Source organism: Papio anubis, chromosome 8 (genome assembly GCF_008728515.1).
Source record: "Papio anubis isolate 15944 chromosome 8, Panubis1.0, whole genome shotgun sequence".
Taxonomy (NCBI): domain Eukaryota; kingdom Metazoa; phylum Chordata; class Mammalia; order Primates; family Cercopithecidae; genus Papio; species Papio anubis.
Window position 1 is genome coordinate 30,096,987 of NC_044983.1, and position 12,542 is coordinate 30,109,528.

A 12,542-nucleotide genomic window follows, 5' to 3' on the forward strand; every position below is an offset into this window, starting at 1 on the left:
CCTATTCTTTGCAGATGGAGAGAAAAATGAAGTAGATTGACTAGCAGAGTCACTTTCATGGAAATTTGGAGCTCTGCTGCACAGTTTTAGTGTTTAAACAAGGTTGGAAGTCCTTGGGGATGACATTTTCAATGCTGAAAGAGAAACACCTGATAGAATTGAGTCTCAATGAAACAGAAAACCTGCTGAATTGAAAAGGGGTTCCACTCAGTGACTAATTTTCTAAAGTGAATGCCCCAAACTGTTAATAACTGTTTTAAAGCAGTTGGATGACTACATTCAAGATAAAAAATTTTATGAGAATAAAAATTGTCAATATATCTGATTTTCGTAAAACTAAGCACACAATTTAAATTTATCTTGGAAAACCTTAGTAATTATTCGAATTACTTGAGAATCTATTGCAAGCAATCTAAATAAATTGTTCCAAAACATGTCATTGGAGCATGTACTCAAGAAGTAAGCTTAAATAAACAAAAACAAAACTATATTTATCCTTCCTCTTTTCTGTGTAATACAATCCATGGGAAGAAAAGAATAAGTTTATTTTCTACTTGCGAGATTTGGGGATGATGATGCTTTTTCTAACCTTATCACAATTTGTCGAGATACAACTTTCATTACTTTCCAGTACCACCTTTGAACAACATCTTCTTTTTTAGTATATTCTCCCTTCCTCCTTCTGTCTCTCCATTCTTTCTTCCCTTCCATTCTCTTTTCTTTCCATATTTCCTTCCTTCCTCCTTTCTTTCATTCTCTCTCTCTCTGGAATCTCTTCTCTTAACTTTATGTTTTCCCTAAGTGATCAGCTGTTTTTATACTTCTCTGCTGGTTCCTCCTAACAGAGCCTTTGCAGATTTTAAAGTACAACCATAAAGAAGAAAACATAAATAGAATCTTCAGTGATTTCACAGCAGAAAGGCATGGTTTGTATTACTTTCTCTCAGAGGGATTTTTAAAGGGGTAAATATTTCCAGATGCCCCAAATCTCTCTGTTATATTTGCTGACAGAAACAGCAGCTCTTCCTTCTTTCTCTCTACAGTAATGAGTTTATGGACAAGGATAGACCTTCTTTATACTGCTCTGACAACAGACGTTGTATAAACCAGGGATGAGCTACTTCAATTCAGTTTAATTCAAAAAAATAATTATTGGATGCTTACCACGTCTAGGATATTGTTAGCTGTTATGAATGATACAAAGATAAAGCATTTCTCTTCCTCTCAAGGAATTTGTAATCTAGTATGAGGTAAACTGTGTAAATAAATATTCAACCCTGGATGACTGCTACAACATAGAAACACACAAATATTTAAGAACTCGGTAGACAAGCAAAGGAAGTAGAATAGTAAATATGAATGTCTCCTATTTGTCAGCATTTTACTTTAGCTCTGCATTGTTTTGGGATATATCAAATAATGTCTTTTTAATTTAGAGTTATTGTTCCTTTATAATAATAATTATTATATTATTGTCATAGGTAGTGTTTGGTTGTGTCATTTATGTAAATGCTTGTGGAGTAGTAACATGATACAGTAGTCTACCTCAGAAAGAGATTTATTGAGTCTATAATGCTGAATTATAGTTTTGTAATATGTTTCTAAATTCTTTGAGATGGAGTCCCACTCTGTCACCCAGGCTGGAGTACAACAGCACAATCTCAGCTCCCTGCAACCTCTGCCTCCTGGGTTCAAATGATTCTCCTCCCTGAGCCTCCCAAGTAGCTGAGATTACAGTCATGTGCTACCACAACCAGCTATTTTTTGTATTTTTAATAGAATTGTAGTTTCTCCATGTTGGTCAGGCTGCTCTCAAATTCCTGACCTCAAGTGATGCACCTGCCTTAGCCTCCCAAAGTACTGGGATTACAGGTGTGATCCACCATGCCCAGGCTGTAATATGTTTCATTCCAACTTTTAGATAGCTTCTTTATCAGGTGCTGCAATAAATTGTTTGCCCTAGATTGAGGTGGGGAGAGAGCCCTCTTAGGATGAGCTGTCACATAGCAAAAGATAAGACTTCCTGGATCAGTTATCTAAGACACGTCCCCTAATCGAGACAGACAGTGCTCCATTTTGACAAATAGGCCAGACTTTTACGTGTGCATATTTGTTTTGTGTGTGTCAGAGTGAGGGTGAGGTTGAGGAGTCAGTCTCTTCCTATTGGAAGTGAATCAGGCATAAAAGTGATAGAGCGCTTGAATGAGATGATTGCCGTTGAAAGACAAAGCAATTAAGCAGATTTCAGACTTTAGAGAGCATGTCTTCCGGGAGCTATCCACGGTACTGAACTGCTTCTCCCTATTTTGCCCTGTACCCTAGCAAAACAAACTTTCAGAGATTTTAAAACCACAAGACATTTTAAAAACTGGCTTTGGTTACTCCTTACTAGACAAATTCTCTAACCTGTGTATTTTTAATACTTGTTATTTGTCTAGTCTTGGCTAGTTCAGCCCATTTTTTAAACTATTACACATTCATCCATTTATTTATTCAACAAATAGGTAGGTATGATATTCTGTATGTTGGGCAGCCTCCTAGTGGTTAAGGTGCTTAGATTTCTTATTATGTAATTTCTTATTGTGCTAATTATTATTACTTTTGGTTTTTCTGGGATTTACTCTAAGGAAGCAGATTTAATGACTAAAATAATTAGGGGATTCTACTTGATGTGTGTTGTATGAAGAACTTGGTTTCTGGCCCCAAAATGATACTTTGTTTACATACCTAGAACAGCCCTTTGGCGTGTCGTAGACACTTAAGAAATCGTATTCACTTGATGAACAGGTTTATTGTTGTGGAGTGATTTTCTATGAAATGTTATAAGGAAAATATATATTTTAAACCGACAAGTAATCTTGGCAAAAAAAATTTTGAATGACTGTAAGAAAAAAATTGTTCTAAGTAATCTAGATGGAGCATGCACCTAGCTTTAAAGAGTCTATAATTGACATGTTGGGACACTCTTGTATGTTAAGATCACATTACAGGTTGACCAGAAAACTGGGAAGAAATAGACCAGATACTTCCTGCTCAGGCTTTTACATGCATAAAGAAGCTCAGTGATCTTTTTATTCAGCCTATTCTGTATTCAGGTAAGATACCTATCACCCTCACTCTTCTCTCAACCTGTCTCAAAAAAAAAGGGGGGGTGGGAGTTTTTCTTCTAATATTAGCAACATGTAACCAAAGAACATGGAGTAAATTCTTTTTTTTTTTTTTTTTTTAGACGGAGTCTTGCTCTGTCGCCCAGGCTGGAGTGCAGTGGTGCCATCTCGGTTTACTGCAAACTCTGCCTCCCGGGTTCACGCCATTCTCCTGCCTCAGCCTCCCGAGTAGTGGGGACTACAGGCGCCCGCCACCACGCCAGGCTAATTTTGTTTTTGTATTTTTAGTAGAGATGGGTTTTCACCGTGTTAGCCAGGATGGTCTTGATCTCCTGACCCTGTGATCAGCCTGCCTCGGCCTCCCAAAGTGCTGGGATTACAAGCGTGAGCCTTCGCACCTGGCCAGAAGGTGGAGTGTATTCGTAACTGTCCTTTTGTAGTTCTTTGTTCTAAGAATTTGGAAAGACAAGTTAGTCCTGACTACCGTGGCAATGTTGGTCTTTTTCCAACCAAAATGGGTATAATTCTGAAGGAGAATTCTTTCTTACCAAACAGTGACTCATTCCCTCTGCAGGGCACAGAATCAACAGTATTCCTAGTGCTTGCAAGGTCAGTGATTATGTAGGGTCAGTATAGGTAAACTCTCCATTTGCAATCTGTTGTTAATGAAATGTTATTCTTGGTGAAGTTCTGAGACAGACTGAATCTGAGCAGAATAAAAGAAGTGGAATCAGTCTCAGAGTTCTAGCTTCGACACCTATTTCTGTGATATGCTTCCTTATTGACATGTGGGCTTTGAAACTTGGTAACATCCAAATTGTATTATCACTATCTTGAAAATGTCTTTGTTTCATGAAATTGTGAGACTTAACCATTTTTGTTGATATCTCAGTGGAAATCAAATCTTGAGAACTAAGAGCATTGGAGGATAAGCTCCTTTCCTAGAGACACTTACTCTACTTTTGGTCATGGACCAAATTTGGAGTTATTCTTGTGGATTTTTTTCTCTTGTTCCTTAAGGCAGTGATAGATGCTTGTTTAGTCACCATAAGTTGTGAGAATATGTGGTCTCAATAAAGACTCAGCAATACCTTGTTTTTCTACTCGTTATCCAGCCCAAAAGTTTAAGATCTAAATGTTTCCTGGCGAGAATGCAAAGAAAAGGGAGCTCTTATACACTATTAATGGGAATGTAAATTAGTGCAGCCATTATGGAAAATAGTAGAGAGGCTTCTCAAAAGGCTAAAAATAGAACTACCATGTGATCCAACAATTCCACTATTGGGTATTTACCAAAAGGAAACAAATTCAGGGTATTGAAGAGATATCTCCTGTTTATTGGAGCACTATTTACTGCAGCACTATTATTTATTTATTTATTGCAACATTATTTATTGCAGCACTATTCACAATAGGCAAGATATAGAATCCACCTAGGTGTGCAAGCATGAATGAATAAAGAAAATGTACATTACACAATGGCTTACTATTCAGTCACAAAAATGAATGAAATTCTGTCATTCACAGCAATATGGATGAGTCTGGAGGGTATCATGCTAAGTTAAATAAGTAGGGCATAGAAGGATAAGTACTGCATGTCCTTACTCATGTGTGAGAGCTAACAAAAGTTGAGCTCATAGTAGTAGAGAGTAGAATTGTGGTTATTAGAGGCTGTGAGGGGGAAGGGGGAATAAAGGAGAGGGAACTGTTGGTTAAGGAAAGGAGAGGAGAGGTTAAGATTTGGTGCAGGGTTATAGCTAGACTAGAAGAATATGTTCTAGTGTTATGTGGCACTGTAGGGTAAATACAGTTGGAGATGATTTATTCATATTTTCAAAGATCTAGGGGAGAAGGTTTTCAGTGTTGCCAACACAGAGAAATGATGAATGTTTGAGGTGATGGATATGGTGATTACCCTGATTTGATCATTATACATTATATACATGTATTGAAATTTCACTCTGTATACCATAAGTATGAACAATTATCATGTGTCAACTAAAAATAAGAGGGAAAAGTTTCAAAACAATATCTATTTGTTGATTCCATCTGTATGACTTAGTGATAATGTAATATTTTGCTGTCTTGCCTTGTCCTCAGACTGGATTTTATGATTAATTTCTTTGCCTTTGACTGATTTGAATAAGAATATGTTAAATGAACATAGAATCTTGACCTCCATTCAGAGGCTGAAGGATTCCTTAATTTCTTTCCTCCATTTGCTTGGGAATCAGTGCCATTGACTGTTTGCTTTTAGTTAATATGGTTTTGTTTGCTTAATATAGAATATGTGCAATTTAAGTGTCACATGTGCATAATAAGACTTAATCTTTCAATTCTATGATATAGCATAATTATTTCCATTTTATATATGACAAAGTTAATGTATAAGAAAGTTAAATAACTTTCTAATTAGGAGTCAGGATTGAGAATCCAGACACAGGTGGCTCTGACATCAGAATCACTGCTTTAAACCACTCTTATTTTCTGCTTGCTTTAATATTCCTTTACTTCTTCCATAAAGTGCCACATCAGAATATAGAACAGGTTATTAACGGAAGAAATATTTCAATATTTTGAGTTTTTTGGGTGAATGAAAAAATTATAGAATTAAAAGCTGAACATCATTTTATTTGGCAGTTTCATCATTATGATTTAAAATAAATGCAGTTTTTGAAGTTTCCTAATTTATTCTCTTGAAATATATTTGGATTGCCACATGCTGTATATTCTAACACTTGGTCCTGGTAGAGCTTATTTGTATATGTGTGGGTGTACTTTAAGTATAAATATCTCAATGGTTTTAACAAATATTGGAACTATGCATGGGCAAACCCCAAACAACTTTTTATTCAGTATTGTCCATGTATCTCTAAACTTTTGACAGAAATTTATTCCAATAATGTGGCTACTACATAAGTTGAAGAAAGTCAAACTGAAGCAAAATTTGAAGACTTCTATATTAGTGATCATTTTTAGGTGATACTTACCAAAACCTAGTTTAGGATTAGAATAGGCTATGTTGACATTTTAAGTGAGACATATCTGTTACTCTTTTTAGAAAGTTAAAATAAATTCTCATAATGAAAAAATAAATGATAATTTTAGATTCTGTTAGAGAATTTACTAGTTTTACAAATTAGGAAAATAATATTCACAGCATCCATGATTCCAACAAGTTAACATGTTGGTATATTTCTTTCAGTTATACACATACACATAATTAACATATAATTATATGAATTTATATATAATTTTGTATTCTAACTTTCTATTTGACATAATAACATTGTCTTATTTTGCATTTTTATGATTTTCCGATGAGATATATTAGCCATTTCTGTTTTTTGAGTTGCCTGTTTTTTGTGTATGCATAGATATGTGTACATCTGTATATATACACATATATGCATACATATATTTTTTTGTTTTATAAAAAAGATAACGTATTTCTATTAATACCATCACAACTCTGATCCTTCTTTCTATTGTGGAGCTTCTATGCACATATTAAAATTTAATTTATTAGAACAAATCAAGGAAGAGGTCAGTCTGAATAAGATGATATTTGTAAAATTCTTGCCTGTATTACGTATAGCAACTAGATCTACTATATCCCCCACAATTTGAAGCCGTGTTGAACCTATACAGGTTAATTGATGCAATTCCCTTGGAAACATCCTCATCTGTTGGCCTATAATGTTTTAAAAACCTTGGAACAGTCTCATTGTTTTAAGTATATCTCCCAGTTTTCTCCTTTAATTTGTTTGATGGTATTTTTATTTTCTTAAGATCATCTTCAGCTGAATCCAGACAACCCTACTACGTGACCATAACAAAAAAGGCAATGAGGAGTCTCTATACTCTTTATTTTCATAGGAAAATATTCTAATATCCACTAATGCAATTGAAGGATAGAGCAGGTGGTGGGGCGAGGTAACATCTGATGTGAGAACCAAGAAGCAAACAGTTCTTATTTTTACTCTGGTCGGGTGAAAACAAGCAGTCATTACATGTCTAAATCTTGGTTATCTTTGAAATCATTTTCAGCTGCAGCAGTAAGTTGTACATGCTTGAGCATTTTTAAAGCATGTCTTATGGTGACCAAATGTTTCTACCACATTTATCTCAGTAAAGTTGACAGGATTCTATTAGGACGATCTTCACCTAATGAGATTAATATTCTAATTGTAATTACCCTCTTGGAATGCATATCTCTTCTGGGAATTAAAAGAGCTTTAAGTGGTGTTACTAAACAAATATTTCTAAAGAATAATCATAACGTTAAATGCCTCAGAATAGCACAATAGGCTTTTTAGTTAACCTGATTTTTAATACATTTTTCATTGCAAAACTTCTTATTCTGGAAAGTTTGGAAAAATGAGGAAAAAGAAAAACAGAAAAAGTCAAATGTAAACATATTGTCACTACCTAAATAAAATCGGGGATAACATTGTGATTTAAATTTCTGCAGTCTTCTTTCATTTTTCTTTTCTTTTCTTTCTTTCTTTCCTTTTTTTTTTTTTTTGATGGAGTCTCGCTCTGTCGCCCTGGCGGAAGTGCAGTGGCACTATCTTGGCTCCCTGCAAGCTCCGCCTCCATTCTCCTGCCTCAGTCTCCCGAATAGCTGGGACTACGGGCGCCTGCCACTATGCCCAACTATATATTTTATATTTTTTTAGTAGAGACGGGGTTTCACCGTGTTAGCCAGGATGGTCTCAATCTCCTGACCTTGTGATCCGCCCGCTTCAGGCTCCCAAAGTGCTGGGATTACAGGCGTGAGCCACCATGCCCGGCCTCTCCAGTATCCTTTCTATTTCAATTCTTACTCAATTGTTTGTTTGTTAACAAGATTGGAATCATACTGTGCATATTGTTTTATAATTTGCTGTTTTGTCTGACACTTGGAAAAATTATTTTAGAAACAACTTAGCCAGTTTTGTAGATGAAACGTTATTTTGTTTCATTTGATTTTTTTTTTTTAAGTTGCTATTACTTCGTGAAGTTAGTGCCTTTTTTGTTTATTGGCTATTCTCTTTTTTTTCCTATAAATTATCTATTACATCTTTTAGTCCATAATAATTATTCAGTCATCTTCTGTTTAAATATCAAGTATTTTTCTCATTTGTCACTGTAACATATAATCTATTTTTAAGACCAGAGCATTTTCTTGACAGACTTTTGAAATATTGTGTGATTTTATGGCTAGAACACAGAAACATTAGTTAGAATTTCAGAATCATTTGATCAGCTCTGGCTTTGAGCCTCTGATTCTACTTTGCAGTCTCCAAATCAATCTTTGGTATCCTTCTATAGAGATGTAAGTTGTTATCACCAACTCAACATGAAATTGTAAAAATTTATAACAGTGTTTTCTAAAAATGATTTATTTGATTTATTCAAAGAAATATTATCTTTGATAATATTTTTCAGAATTTTTCATATTGCTTAATATCAGACAAGGGTTCTTATCAAAGTCCTTATTGTTTCAGCAGTCATTTGTATGCCATTAGCAGGTCATTCATCCCCCTCCACTTTGAGGCTCAAGTTCTTCGCTAGATTTGATTTGTTGGAGGGAGTCTACAAACTCTTTCACTAGAAAGACATGATCTGTGTGCTTTGCTGCCATAGTGGGCCTATCTCATGGCTCATTCTCTGTAACACTAACTTCCAGGAAAGCTCTTGTATCAAAATTCATCACCGGTATTAATCAGTGTCAATTATTTTTTTCACCTTGTTGAAAGGTTAAATGCCAACAGAAATTTGTACTTCACAGTGCATTGGGTCTTTCTCCATTTATATTTTTCAAATGTGTAGCATACTCTTGCTTTTAGTCATCTATTATCCAGTGTTCTTTTCAGAAAATATTTTTAAAGTTCATTACATACACACAGATAATAGTGCAAGCAAGTTTCTTCCATGTTCTACTTTCCTTCTTCTGACTTTACTTCTTGCTGCATTCCTTCACAAATAGTAACAAGAATTTATTTCTACTCAGAATGAATGTTCCTCACAGTGGAGCGAATATGCCACTACAAAATGCCTTCTACTCTGTGTTTTAATTCTTTGTATATACAAGCAAGTTTTGGGTGTTACATGTGTTCATAGAGGTATGAAATTGGGAGTCATAGATTAATTTTTTAATTTTTTTTAATAGTAGAGACTCCCAAAAAAAAGGCACAGAAAAATGGTTGATATCTAGTAGGAGTTATTTACATGCTGGTATTTCTGATGCTTCCTATTTGTTTCTTCTGAAAAAGTCACCCTTCATGTGTCTCAAAACAGTACACCTATAAAACCACATCCTACTGGGCATAACTCTACAACTGCTTGTATTCTCAATGCTTGTGTTGCATGCTTTTGAACCCTAAGAGAAATCAGCAAACTATAAACCCAGGACCAAGAAGAGCATATATCTCTTGGAAAAATAGCATTTGAGTGATTGAATAAAACAGGCTGTTTTGTGGATCATTCCAAATGCAGGGAACAATACGGATCTGTGATACTTGAGTGAATGTTGGACTTTGTAGAATATCAAAGATGTTCTGCTTTTCATATACAGATTTTTAAATAAAAGGAAATAAACAGTTTTTAAAATGTTTGTCATTAAATGGGGGAGGTCATCTGTAACTGTCTTTGTTGCTTTTTGTGGGCATCATAGCATAGAAGAGTTCTCCTGGCTTAGCATTCCGGTATTGCTCACATATCACCTATATGCTAATTTGAGAGCTTTCATGGGTGCCACGAAGGATGAGTCAGAATGATAGATGGTATGCTGACTTTTCTCCTCTTACTGAATTTAGTCTGATCTGCTAGTGAGAGAAATAAAAGGGAAACAAAACAGGGAGCATAATAGGGAAACCTATTTTCTCCAGATATTGAGATACTTAAAAAGTATTTGTTCAGTGTACCTGCAGCTATAATCTTTCCAGAAATTCATGAGGTGTCAGGGCTAGGCAGGACTTTAGAACACTGCATAGTAAACTCTCATTTTGGAGTTGGGAAAACGGAGAGTCAGAGTCAGAATAATTGCCTAAAGCCACACCAACGGAGAGCTGGTAGTGGAACCCCTGTTTTCTATTCACCTTCCTACTCAGTTGTACTACAAGTTTATCCTAATTCAAGTAAGCTTAGACATCATCTTAGATAACTTTCTGATTTACCAAATCCGCTAGTGGACCATACTGAATTTGCTTCCAACATGAATACTCTTCATTTCTCTCCATCCACACTGCTACCTACCAAAATCCCATGCCTTGAATGTAAATAATCTTAGAGCTAATCTGTTTGCTTCTGTAACTTCCTGCTACTCATTCCATAAGCAATAGAAGAGGCAAAATGACCTTTTAAAAAGTATAATTTGATCATTATTCTCCCTTACTTAAAATCCTAGGATGACTTCCATTGCACTTAAAATGCCAACTTTCTTTCCATGGCCTAAAGGGTCTACTTGATCAGTATATTATCTTTCTCTAGAACTTAATCTCCTACCTCTGACCCTTGTGTGCTATGCTGCAGCCACTTTGGCCTCCTTTCTTTTCCCCAAAATTGAAGACACATTGCCATCTCAGGGCTTAGGTGTTTGCAGTTAGCTCTGTTTGGTGTTCTCTTCTCCTAGCTGTTGACATCTTTCAGCCTTCTGCAGAGATGCTCCCCAGCTACCCTGCCGAATATCGCCTTTCCCCACACAATCCTTTCATTATGCTATTTTTTCATAGCAGTAACTGCTATTTAATTATATCTTTATCTATTGTCTTTTCCCAGTTTCCAACTAGATTGCAAAGTCCCTGAGGGCAGAGGTCTTGGCGTCTTTTACATTAATAATATCTCCATTAACCACCAGCAATCTGTACATAGTAATAACCTGAATATTCCTTTAATGAATGAATAAACTGAAAACCCTAAAGTTCAGTAATAGTGACCTCTGTAGAGTTTTGGAAATATTCCAAATATGCTTTCAAGCATCCCCGCCTGTATAATGTATCCTTTGCTCTCTTGGCCTTCTGAGATCACTTTTAATTGGCATCCTCTGAAGTTGTTACTCTCAGTCATGCTGGTTGATACCCGGAACGGATAGGAAATCGACAGGCATTTTTTCTGTCCATCTCTAAACATCTCTGATTGGGCCTAATATACCTCTCAGGCCTGCTCTTCTGGCCAGGACCCCTCTGTGTGTGGGAAGTAGGGAGACACAGGAACACAGAACCTGTAATATATTGGAACCTGTTCTATAACTCTCTATAAAAGACAGTTATTTTAAGGAACGTGATTGATGGGGATGGCAAGTCAAAAGCCTGTCGGGGAGGCCTGTGGGCTGCAAACTCAGGTAGCAGTTGATGCTGCTGTCTTGAAGCTGACTTTTTTTCTTCTATGAAAAGCCTCAGTTATTGCTCTTAAGGCCTGCCAAGTAATTGGATGAGACACACCCACATTGAAGGTTATCTCCTTTACTTATGGTCAACTGATTATAGATGCTAACCACATCTAAAAATTGCCTTCATAGAAACACTTTGATTAGTGTATGATTAAATAACGGGACACGATAGCCCAGCCAAGATGACAGAAAACTACCCATCCCATCAGGCATTTGTGGGATTGGAGAAAGGAAGTACTTCTCCTAAAACCCATTGTTACTACTGGGATTGTTACTGCTGAGATACACTGAAGAGGAGAGTTTTTAGTTTTTAGTTTGTTTTTTAGCAGAATTCAAACTTCAATATAAAATCAACCAAATTGTCAGAAAGGATTGAAGGTTGTCCTTTCAATTCTGAGTTTTTAATGTAAAATTATTTTATCATTAGCAACAAGTTTTTAAAACAATTATCAATTTTATTTTTATATATTAGTGACTTTAGGTAATGACTAAATCTGGATTTATCTTTCTTTATAATAAAAAGGTCTGATCAAAATATCTAAAATTGAAATAAATATTTTCTTATTTGTGCTTTAAATTAATTGTAGTATAATAGGATATTATGTTAATATTATATATCATATAATATGTAGTTATAGCTATTATAACATTTAGTTATTATATGTTATATATGATATACATAATATATTGTACATATTATATAATATTTAGTCATTTTAGAATAGGAGAAACATTTTAGAGTAGAATAAACAAGACTATCATGAAATTGGAGATTTTAATTGTTTTGTAATATTAAATTTTACCTCTCATGAGAATAGTATAGATAATTATTATGGATTATGAAACAGCATAATTAGTTGTAACAGTTTTACCTTGAAGAAAATATATCTATTTTACAAGCAGAAAACTTCATTTTGTTTTCTTTAAAATTAAGTGAATACCGGCTGGGTGCGGTGGCTCACGCCTGAAATCCCAGCACTTTGGGAGGCTGAGACGGGCGGATCATGAGGTCAGGAGATCGAGACCATCCTGGCTAACACAGTGAAACCCCGTCTCTAGTA